The sequence below is a fragment of the Phyllostomus discolor genome, chromosome 4, assembly GCF_004126475.2.
Source record: "Phyllostomus discolor isolate MPI-MPIP mPhyDis1 chromosome 4, mPhyDis1.pri.v3, whole genome shotgun sequence".
NCBI lineage: Eukaryota > Metazoa > Chordata > Mammalia > Chiroptera > Phyllostomidae > Phyllostomus > Phyllostomus discolor.
The window spans coordinates 37,239,580-37,252,005 of record NC_040906.2 but is presented as its reverse complement, the minus strand read 5'-3'; the positions used below and the strand labels follow the sequence as shown (position 1 = coordinate 37,252,005).

Below are 12,426 nucleotides of genomic sequence, written 5' to 3'. Positions count from 1 at the left end.
GTTCTCTTTTCATTTTGATACTGTTTTCTTTAGCTGTGCAGAAGCTTTTAATTTTGATGAGGTCCCATTTGTTTATTCTTTCCTTTATGTCCCTTGCTCTAGGAGACACGTCAGTAAAAAAGTTCCTTCGTGAAATAGCTGAGATTTTCCTACCTACGTTCTCCTCTAGGACTTTAATGGTGTCACGTTTTATATGTAAGTCTTTTATCCACCTTGAATTTATTTTTGTATATGGTGTAAGTTGGTGCTCAAGTTTCATTTTTTTGCACGTGGCTGTCCAGTTCTCCCAACACCATTTGTTGAAGAGGCTATTTTTATTCCATTTAATGTTGCTGCCTCCTTTGTCAAATATTAATTGACCATAGAGACTTGGGCTTATTTCTGGGCTCTCTGTTCTGTTCCATTGGTCTATGTGCCTGTTTTTATGCCAGTACCAGGCTGTTTTGATTACAGTGGCCTTGTAGTATAGTTTAGTGTCAGGTATTGTGATCCCTCCTACTTGACTCTTCTTTCTCAAAATTGCAGCAGCTATTCGGGGTCATTTATAATTCCATATAAATTTTTGAAGTGTTTGTTCTGTGTCTGTGAAATAAGCCATTGGAACTTGAATAGGTATTGCATTGAATGTGTAAATTGCTTTGGGTAATATGGACATTTTGATGATATTAATTCTTCGAATCCATGAACACGGTATATGTTTCCATTTGTTTGTGTCTTCCTTGATTTCTTTCTTCAGTGTTGTGTAGTTTTCTGAATACAGGTCTTTTACCTCTTTGGTTAGGTTTATTCCTAGATATTTTATTTTTCTTTTTGCTATTTCGAATGGGATTTTTTCCTTGATCTCTGTTTCTGCTGTTTCATTGTTGGTGTACAAAAATGCCTTTGATTTCTGGATATTGACTTTGTATCCCATTGTTTCGCCAAATTCATTTATTAGGTCAAGCAGTTTTTTGGTAGAGTCTATAGGATTTTCTATGTATACTATCATGTCATCTGCAAACAGTGACAGTTTTGTTTCCTCCTTTCCGATTTGAATGCCTTTTATTTCTTTTTCTTGTCTGATTGCCGTGGCTAAAACTTCCAGTACTATAGTGAATAGAAGTGGTGAAAGTGGGCATCCTTGTCTTGTTTCTGATCTTAGTGGAAAAGATTTTAATTTTTGGCCATTGAGTATGATGTTGGCTGAAGGTCTCTCATATATGGCCTTTATTATGTTGAGGAATGTTCCCTCTATTCCCACTTTACTGAGTGTTTTTATCATAAATGGGTGCTGTACCTTATCAAATGCCTTTTCTTCATCAATTGATATGATCATGTGGTTTTTGTCTTTGCTTTTGTTTATGTGATGTATTACATTTACTGACTTGTGAATATTGAACCATCCTTGCATCCCTGGAATGAATCCCACTTGGTCATGGTGTATGATCTTTTTAATGTATTGTTGGATACGGTTTGCCAGTATTTTGTTGAGGATTTTAGAGTCAATGTTCATCAATGATATTGGCCTAAAGTTTTCTTTCTTTGTTGTGTCTTTATTTGGTTTTGGAATTAGGATGATGTTGGCCTCATAAAAAGAGTTTGGGGGACTCCCATCTTTTTGGATTTTTTGGAATAGCCTGTGAAGGATAGGGGTTAGCTCTTCCTTAAATGCGTTGTAGAATTCTCCTGTGAAACCATCTGGTCCCGGGCTTTTGTGTGTTGGGAGTTTTTTGATTACTGCTCCAATTTCTTTTGTTGTTATTGGTCTGTTCAGGCTTTCTGCTTCTTTTTCATTGAGTTTTGGAAGATTATATTTTTCTAGAAAGTTGTCCGTTTCACCTAGGTTTTCAAATTTCTTGGCATACAGCTCTTTGTAGTAATTTGTTACAATCCTTTGTATTTCTGTGGTATCTGTTGTAATCTCTCCTCTTTCATTTCTGATTGTGTTTATTTGGGTCTTCTCTCTTTTTTTCTTGATGAGTCTGCTTAAAGGCTTGTCAATTTTGTTTATCTTTTCAAAGAACCAGCTCTTGGATTCATTGATCCTTAGAATTGTGCTTTTAGTCTCTATGTCATTTAATTCTGCTCTGATCTTGGTTATTTCCTTCCTTCTGCTTGCTCTGGGCTGCCTTTGTTGTTGTTCCTTGAGTTCTTGTAGACGTAGGGTTAGGTTGTTTGTTTGGAATGTTTCTAACCTTTTTAGGTGGGCCTGTATCGCTATGAACTTCCCTCTCAGGACTGCCTTGGCTGTGTCCCATAAGTTTTGGGTTGTTGTGAGTTCGTTTTCATTTGTTTCCAGAAACCTTTTGATTTCTTCCCTAATATCATTCTTGACCCATTCATTGTTTAATAGCATGCTATTTAATCTCCATGATTTTGAGTGTTTTTGTTTTTTTTTTTTTCCTTGGGGTTGGTTTCTAGCTTCAGTCCCTTGTGGTCTGAGAAAATGCTTGGTATGATTTCAATTTTTTTGAACTTGTTGAGGCTTGTTTTGTGTCCTATCATGTGGTCTACCTTTGAGAATGTTCCATGTACATTTGAAAAGAATGTACATTTAGCTTCTTTTGGGTGGAGGGCTCTGTATATATCAGTAAAGTCCATTTCATCAAGGATATTGTTCAATGCCACAATATCTTTGTTGATATTTTGTTTGGAAGATCTGTCCATTTTTGATAGTGGGGTGTTAAAATCTCCCACTATAATTGTGTTGCTGTCCATATCTTCCTTGAAGTCCTCTAAGATTTTCTTTATGTATTTGGGTGCTCCTATATTGGGTGCATATATATTCACAATATTTATGTCTTCTTGATGTATTCTTCCCTTGAATATTATGAAGTGACCTTCTGGGTCTCTCTTTATGGACCTTTTTTGGAAGTCTATTTTGTCTGATATGAGTATTGCTACCCTGGCTTTTTTTTCCTGTCCATTTGCTTGGAAGATTTGTTTCCAGCCCTTCATTTTCAGCCTATGTAGGTCTTTTATCCTGAGGTGGGTCTCTTGTAGACAGCAGATATGTGGGTCATTTTTTCTTATCCAATCAGCTATTCTATGTCTTTTGATTGGAGCATTTAATCCATATACGTTTAAGGTTATTATTGATAGGTACTTATTCATTGTCTTTTATGTACGTGTGTTCCTCTCTCTCTCTCTTTTCCCTCCCCTCCTTAAAGCAGTCCTTTTAGAATCTCTTGCAGAGCTGGTTTGGTCGAGGTGCATTCTTTTAGACTTCTTTTGTCTGGGAAGCTTCTTATTTGGCCTCCTATCTTGATCGAGAGCCTTGCTGGATATAGTAGCCTTGGTTGCAGCCCTCTGGTTCTCATTACCTGGAGTATTTCTTGCCATTCTCTTCTGGCTTGAAGTGTTTCCATTGAGAAGTCAGCTGTTAGCCTTATTGGGGCTCCCTTGTATGTTACTTCCTTTTTCTCCCTTGCTGCCTTTAAGATTCTCTCTTTGTCTTGAAATTTTGTCATTTTAATTATGATGTGCCTTGGGGTGGGTCTCTTTGGGTTCCTCTTGATTGGGACTCTCTGTGTTTCCTGGATTTGTGTGACTTTTTCTCTCATCAAATTAGGGAAGTTCTTCTTCATTACTTGTTCAACTAGATTTTTGATCCTTTGCTTTTCCTCTTCTCCTTCTGGTATCCCTATTATACGGATATTATTACGTTTCATATTGTCTTGCATTTCTCTTATAACCCTCTTCATTCTTTCTGAGCCTCTTTTCCTTTTCTTGCTCTTTCTGGGTGCTGTTTTCTACTTTGTCCTCCAGCTCGCTAATCCAATCTTCTGCTTCATCGATCCTGCTTTTCATTCCTTCTACTGTGTTCTTCAGTTCAGAAATTGTATTCTTCATTTCCTCTTGACCTTTGTTGAGAGTTTCTATTTCCTTTTTCATGTTTATATAGTTTGCAGTGAGATTGATATCGTTTCCCTCTAATTTCTGAAAGCTCATTGTGAGTTCATTGAACTTCCTGGTAATCATTGTTTTGAACTCACTCTCTGATAGTTGAGTTGCCTCTATTTCATTTAGCATTTTTTCTGAGGCTTCCTCATTTCCCTTCAATTGGGGGTTGTTTCTTTGTTTTCTCATTGTTCGTGGGTTTCTTCTTTTTTCTTCTTGTTTGTTAATTTGTTCTGTTCTAATTCCCTTTAATTATGGTTTGAACTTCTGTGGTAGAATATTTGTGAGATTCAGTGGTGCAATCTCCTTCGTGTATCCTGGTGCTCACAGCTTCCCCCTATTCTTTTTTGTGATCGGTTGGAGGAGTAAGGCAAAATGGTTTAAAACAGAAAGACAGTATACTATGATATTTACTTTAGCAGCCTGTAGAGAAGAGAAGGGTTATCCTTTGGCTCCTTATAGTGTTAACCGTGATCCTCCACCCCACTATCCACATTTTAGAAAGGATGGAAAGAAGGTAAGACTCTTATTGGGGATGAAAGGATTGTCAGTTAGATCTAGAAAGCTGTGAGGCTGTGGGAGGTCAGATTCTAAGGTAGGGTTGGACTAAAGATTAGTATATAGGAGTAGTGAGTAAAAGAATAGAGACAACCCCCACACTGGTATAGTTCAGAAAATTGCAAAGTGGGCTGAGATCAGGTAGGGGTATTGAGAAGCATTTACAATTGTATAGACTAGGTCTTACTAGCAGTAATAGTAAAGTGACAGTCTTGTGGCAGAATCGATGAGGTCTAGATAACAAGAATAAAGAGTATAGAACCTTGAGAGGTGTATTAATGGAACACAGATGAAGGATAGTAACTTATCAACACCTTGTGACTGAGATACCATGGGGAACCTATCAAATGACAGTATAACCAGCCAAGCAAAGAAGATTATACAGAGTGAAAAAGAATACCAAAATATTATTAAAATAAAAAATGTCGGAAGAGTGAGAAAAAGATAATAACAAATTTACAGTAATTTTACTGTACAGCAAGATTTAAAAAAAAGGAAAGAAAAGCAGAAGATGTAGTGCAGGAGAGATAAATTTGGGGTGGAAAGAATAATATTAGGATGAATGGAAGAGAAACATAAGGGATTGCGAGATAAAAATAATAAGAATTGAAAAATAAAATGTCACGTAAAACACAAGATAAAATCAATCAACCAACAACAGCCAGAGAAACCAAACAAAGCCAAAAAACAAACAAACAAAAAGAAACAAAAAAAACCCTCTTGTTGGTTTCTAACTGGCCAGACCAGTTTTTCTGATCTTGCTGGCTTCAGCTGGCTGAGGGACCTTTGAAATGCTTCTCTCTCTCCCAGCCAGACCTCAGCTGGTCTTTCAGGTAGCCTGGGTGCTCCGGAACACACTGGCTCTCTGGATCTCACTTCCACGTTCTTCCGGACTCCGGGGTCCTGCAGGTTTCCAGCTCTATGATCTCAGCAGGCACCCGTGACGTTTTTGGAATTACTGCGCCCTCCCTGGGGATCATAAAAGGGCGTGCCCCTCCCCCAAACTTTTGAGATTTGGGGTCTAGGATCACCCTAAGTGCCTCGCCGTGACCCTTCCGGGATCAAAGCGCACGAGAGTCAGTCATCCTGATGGTGCGCCAAGCCGTTTGCAGCTCCGTGTTCCCCACCCGAACCACACTCCGCACTCCGACAGGGTGTTGGTGCCTTTCCCTGCTCCCCCCCCCGCCAGGGCTGGCTGGAAATCTCTGAGCCACCACTGTAGGAATGCACCAAGTGCCACGTCCCTCCTGGGATCGCAGCACGCGATTCAGGCCTCCCTATGGGGCACAAGCGGAATGCCCCCAGTTCTGTACTCTCCACCGATCTGCACCTCCACCGGGCTAGGGTTGCAGGCGCCCTTCCAGGCTGCCCCTGGTCCTGTTGGCTAGTGTCCCTTACTCCTCCCAGGCCTCTGGGCGGGTGTTCATAGTCCCTGGGTGATTTTTTCCCAGTCCAACTGTCCAATCTGTTCCTTTTAGCAACACATTCTCCCCTGGAGTTGCTCACCCCCAGTATTCCGGGGAGGGAGCAGCGACTTCCCTCTCCCGGGTGCCCTGGGGCAGACCCCGGAGCACCCCGGGCGGGCCTGGGGTCTGCACACCCCTATACCCCGCGCTGATCCCTGGGCCCCTTTTGTCCTGTAGCAGACTCCTTACCATCTGGTTTTCCAGTGAGTGCAATAATTTTTGGTGTCCTGCTTTCAAAAGTGATTCGGTAACCTAGCCCACTTGCTCTGTTTCTCCACCGATCCGCGAGTTTCCCTCGTCTTCACAGAAGCCAAGAAAAACGCTGCCTAGAGTAAAGCCGCCATCTTCCCTCCGATACATCTTTTTTCAATAATTCAAAGCATGTGCTTATGATCAGCATTGGCAAGTGAATAGAGAAAATATGTACTCTTATTCTCTTTTGATGAAGTGAAAATTATTCAGTTCATTCTGGAAAGCAGTTTGTAAATATGTTTCAAATGTAATACATATGGAGCATTTGACCCCACAATTCTCTCTCTGAGAATATAGCTAACAGTAATAATCAAGTGTGGTAAGATTTCTAGGTAAAGTTGTATGTGGCAGCACTGATTATTATACAGAAGAATTAGAACTCTACATATCCATCAATAGAGTTATTAAATAAACTGTGCTCCTTTATATAATGAAATTCTCTGTAGCCATTAAAATAACCTATATTTACTGATTTGTAAAAATGTTAATAATATATTGTTGAGTGAAAAAAACAGTTTATAATACAGCATGTGTAATATGATTCTGCATAACAAGTTTAGCAAACTTTTGCTGTAAAAGGCCAGGTAATAAATCTTTTAAGTTTTGCCAGTCATACAATCTGTCATACTACTCAGCTCTCCTGTTGTACTGCAAAAGTAGCTATAGACAATGTGCAAACAAGTGAGCATGGCTATGTTCCAATAAATCTTTATTTACAGCAACAGGCCTCCGCATTAACTTGCTGACCCCTACAGTACATGTAAGTGTGTAGGTTGGGGGGAGAGAGAAAGACTATACATTTCTAAAGGAATGTTCACCCAAATGTTAACAGTATGGCTCTGTGGGGGATATTCTAGATGGTTTTTACTTGCTACTTTATGTCTCTTTATTGTTTGATTTTTTATAGGCATTAATATTATTTATTATTTCATAAATGGAGCCTATTTACCCTTCAGAAAAACTGGTTCATAGGATAATATACCTGAGAGTTCTATTTCTAAGATCTTTCTAGTTACATATGTATACATTAAATATATTAATATTTAAATATAGTTCACCATTTTATCTGGTGCAAAATCATCTCATGTCTGCTTCTTTAACACTATTCTTCTTCCCAGTTTTTGTAGTCCTTCATCTTCCAGTTATATACAATTGCCAGCTTTACCTAAGTATATTTTTAAATCTAGAATTCTATTATTTAGGTCTTCTAGAATCTATCAGAAGAAAACCAATTTTGTAACAAAAATAAATACACACTCACATGCTACTGTCTTGGTTCTCCTATTTGTGATTCTGTCAGCTTTCTGATTTCTCTTCCCACCTCCTTAATGTGGGACTCCAAGGTTCTGTCCTTGTTCTCTTCTCTCACAGCATCGTTTCCTTTGGCATTCTCATGAGTTCAAATACCACCTCCATGTGAGGACTCATCCAGATATTCATGAAAGTAGGTTACAGGTAGCCAATTCTGTCTTGGGAATTTACTTAAACCCACACCTACTTAAAATAACCAGGTACCCATAAGTACTTTCACCTCCTGTAGGTTTTAGCTTTCCATCAAACTCCTCCTATAGATGTGCCAAGTTTAGATTTACTGACTCAGATTTAACATCTGGCTCATGACAATATACCAAGGTCATGAATGTAGATTCTCAGTATTAGCCTCAGATGAGGCACTTTAGTGCCTTCTGGGTATGTATTCAGAGAAGAGTAGAAGCAGAGAAGGAAGTTAGTCTTACCCTAGTTGTCTCACTCAGCAAGCTATGATAGTGACTCTGATTAGCTGTACTGCAGTGAAAATAAAAAGAAGTAGTTAGATCCTAGAATTTTTGTTGAGCATTTTAAATTTTATATTTACTCAGAATTATAAAGACAGTTTATTGCAAAAATGTTTTTCTACTGTACACAACTTTTCTCCTTTTTTTAGATTTTTATTTATTTATTTTTAGAGAGGGAAGGGAGGGAGATAGAGAGAGAGAGAGAGAGAAACATCAATGTGCAGTTGCTGGGGGTTATGGCCTGCATGCAACCCAGGAATGTACCCTGGCTGGGAATCGAACCTGGGACACTTTAGTTCCCAGCCCGCGCTCAATCCACTGAGCTACGCCAGCCAGGGCAACTTTTCTCCTTTTGTAACAACTTTTTTTATTGTTGTTCAATTACAGTTGTCCCCATTTTTCCTCCATTACTCTCCCCTGCCTTACCCATTCCCCACCTCCCACACTCAATCCTCCTCCTCCACTTCCCATTTTCTTTGTCCATGGGTCCTTTATACATGTTCCTTGACTTGCCCCATCCCCTTCCTTCCCTGTTATCCTCCTCCTCCTACCCCTCTGGTTACTGTCAGTTCTTCATTTCCACTACTCTGGTTCTATTTTGCTCACTTATTTGTTTTGTTGATTAAGTTCCACTTATAGGTGACATTATATGGTATTTGTCTTTTACCATCTGGATTCTGGGATTTTAATAACACCAACAACATTTGATGTTGGACTAGATTTGGAGAGGGGAAGGAGAGGGTCCATCAAAGATAATTCGGATTTCTAGAGAATAGTAGTTCTCATCAACTGCTGAGAAAGAGAAGCAAAGGGTCAGAAGTTTGAGGGCTTTGCCAGGCCAGGGGGCATTTCTGGCAAAGACACAATATTAGCAAGGGCTTGAAGGCATGGAAATAATCACTGTTTAGTGAAAATTGCAAATACCCAAGTGTTCAATAGTGTAAGGTATGGAGTAGTAAAGGTTGGTATAAAGAAGTCTGGGAAAGCAAGCTGAAGCCTGATCATGAAGGGTTTTGAGTCCCATGCTAATTAGTTTTTGCCTTATCCTTATAAATCAGCTATTCCCCAGATGTTTAGATTCATAAACTAAAAATTTATATCTAATTTATAAGAACAACATCGAATTGCCTGCTTTTATTTTGCTAAGTATTAAAGCAATAATACAACCACTATTTTATTTAAAATCTGAGATTTCTTAAAGTAGAATTTATTCTTCATTTGACAATGGTGACAAAAAATTCTAGAGTCAATATAGAATTATTGTAATTATCGTAGAACTTTATCTTTAACTAATGCAGAATTGCTGGAAATGGACAAACACTAAACTTCTGTTTGAAAAGAAGAACTCAGAGGCTAGTTGCTTAACTTCAACACCTTAGAAAAACAGCCACAAATCACCAGTCAAGTGGACAATTTGAGCAATGAAGAATAATAGTAACAGCATTGCTGAGCCTTACCCTATGATAACATGCTTAAAAGGGCTCAGCAAATGACCGGACTTCCACTGTCATAGAGGGAACAATGATTTATGTTTGGTAAATAGGACAGAGGCTGTAACTGCTTTTTTATATTTTCTGAAGATATACTAGAAAGGGATTCGTGTTCCTATGACACTTTTAGATCATAAAATTTAAAATTTTAAATGTCCATTTCAAAAGATGAATCTTATATGAACCATTGTTAAGAAATTTTCTTAATCTTATTGAACACACGTTTGAAAATATCCATCAATTCTACCCTCACGGACAATCACATTGAATACAAAGACAATGATCTGAATTATCAAATATTCTCTTCCTGTTTTGCAACATTAACTGTTATTTTTTTCCTTCAGTTCCATTGTTTACAGTTTTCTGCTAAGGAGATCTTGAAAGCTGAACACTAAGTGTTTTCTCATGTTTCAGGAATAGTACTAGAATTGACATAACTCTAAATTACATTATGAGGGAAGCTAAAGAACATATAAATCATGCCAAAAATACTTAGGATTGAGAGGATTGGATGCCTCAGGGAATTGGTAATTTGATCCAAAGCCTGTCACCTGTTAAAATTTATCCTTGGTCAGTAGTGACTGAAAATCATCACGACCTGACAGGTGTTCAGGATTGCATGTAAAATGAAGTGGCAGACTCAGTATAGTTCCTATTTGACACGTGTATGCATTACTGAAACTGCTGCAACATTAATTGATAACTATGCTGGCAATCTTGATTGAGGTGCCAAGGACTAACTGGCCTGAACTCTCTTTACCCCTACTCATGTGCATTTTTAAATAGGCTCAAGTGTGCCTGTGTAATAGAAAAGTGTTTGGGGGCCTGATCCTTTGACTAGATTACTCCTAAAACTGACCATCTGTTTCTTCACAGTAGATTCCTTTATTTTAAAAAAAAATCTTACTCCTCTCACAATGCTCAATGAAATTTTTTGTCTATCTTTTGAATCATCAAATGATATAAAGCATTAAATTGTTGCTACTTAATCACTTACAAGGATAAGTAGATCCAACACCCTAATTTATTCTCTCCTTGGAATTTAATTTAGAAGGATCAATATGCTCTTTTTTATTTATTTTTTTTACTGTAAGTTGTTTGTTGTAAGATAATTTACAAATATCTTGTGGTGTTTAGTAACTTAAAAAATGGACCAATAATTTCCTCTGATCAGGACAGCAGTAAGCTAAAAACAAAGTCAGCTGGCTGAATTTTTCTTCTTTATCTCTTTATTGAGGATGAAACCTGACTTTCATTAATCCAGAGCTGCAGTACCAGAGATGACTTCAATCAGCTCCTTTGTAATGACAGCTTGGCGGGTATGGTTGAAAGTCAAAGTCAATTTGTCAGTCATCTCAGAAGTATTCTTGCTTGCATTGTCCATGGCCGTCACCCTGGCACTTTGCTCACTCATGGTGAGTAGTAGATGATGTTGGCCAGATTGTATTCCTGGTAACTGTACAGCATTTCAACGTCAATGACATTGTAGATATGCCCTCAGCACTTGAAATGATACTAAGGGAAAAGATAGGTTTTTCTTCTGTCTTATAGGAGATGACAGAACTGAATTGATTAAAGACAATAGGCCTTCATCAAATTCATATCCAAAATTTAATAATTCCAGGGCAATAACTGATGTACATATCTACAAAAGTAAGGGGTTTTCTTTCCATTTCTTTGAATGTCACCAGAAACTGGTCAGAATGAGTCTGATGAATATACCCCTAATTTTATCACCAGTTCCAACAATCTTAACTTCTTTTTTTGCTACTTTGAACATAGCCACTTCACATTTCATCTGTTTAGCAACCAAGGAGTGGGTAGCACCACAAAGCCCTCTGGGGACGTAAGGTGTTTCTTCTTGACTTCAGGCACCTTAATATCAGCCTTTTCATACAGAGTCAAAGATCCTGTTCCATACATTCAAGCTGGTTTCAGCCCCCTCTCAGCTCAGGTATATTTTACTGGTGCCACCATTTTCATAGACTTGGTAATTTGCTGGATGTTTTTGTTTGACCTTAGTTGCCTGGTAATGTCTTTTGGGGTTTCCATATGGCAAACTTGGATCCAGCTTTGCAGCTGCACAGCCCAGGCCAAGACACCAATGATGCCTGCCAAAAACAAAACAAAACAAAAACAAAAAAAACATGGTGGTGCTGGCCCTGCTTAAGCATCATCAGTGTGCTCTTAAATGTAAAAGAATGTACATCATCAAAGGGAACTTCATCAAAATAAAAAAACTAATGCATGGTTTAAGAAAACATCAGCAAAATGGAGAGGGAACCAACCATATGAAAAAAATATATGCACGCAAAAAAATGAAACTCTATCACCAACTTACACCATGCACAAAAATAAGTTCAAAGTGGGTAAAGACTTAACTATAAGTCATGACACCATAAAAGTCCTAGAGGAAAACATCACCAGGAAAATCTCTGACATTCCACACAGCATCACCTTGACTGATATGTCCCTTAAAGCACACTGATATGTCCCTAAAGCAAGGGACATAAAGGAAAGAACAAACAAATGGGACTTCATCAAATTAAAAAGCTTCTGCATGGATAAAGAAAACACCATTAAAATGAAAAGAGAACCAACTATATGGGGAAATATATTTGCCAATGATACCTCAGACAAGGGTTTGATCTCCAAAATATATAAAGAACTCACACAACTCCACTCCAGGAAGACAAACAAGCCAATTAAGAAATGGGCAAAGACTTGAACAGACACTTCTCCAAGGAGGCCATACAGAGGGCCCAGAGACATATGAAAAGATGCTCATCATCCCTAGCGATCAGAGAGATGCAAATTAAAACCACAATGAGATACCACTTCACATGGGTCAAACTGGCCATCATAAACAAATCAACAAACAACAAGTGCTAGCGAGGTTGTGGAGAAAAGGGAACCCTAGTGCACTGTTGGTGGGAATGCATACTGGTGCAGCCAGTGTGGAAAACAGTATGGAATTTCCTCATAAACCTAAAACTGGAACTGCCT

General features: G+C 38.4%; 1 pseudogene; it reads right to left on the bottom strand.

The window, feature by feature from the left end:
• Window positions 1-10,511: 10,511 nt before the first annotated feature.
• Window positions 10,512-11,487, bottom strand: LOC114495550 (annotated as a pseudogene).
• Between the last annotated feature and the right edge of the window lie 939 nt (window positions 11,488-12,426).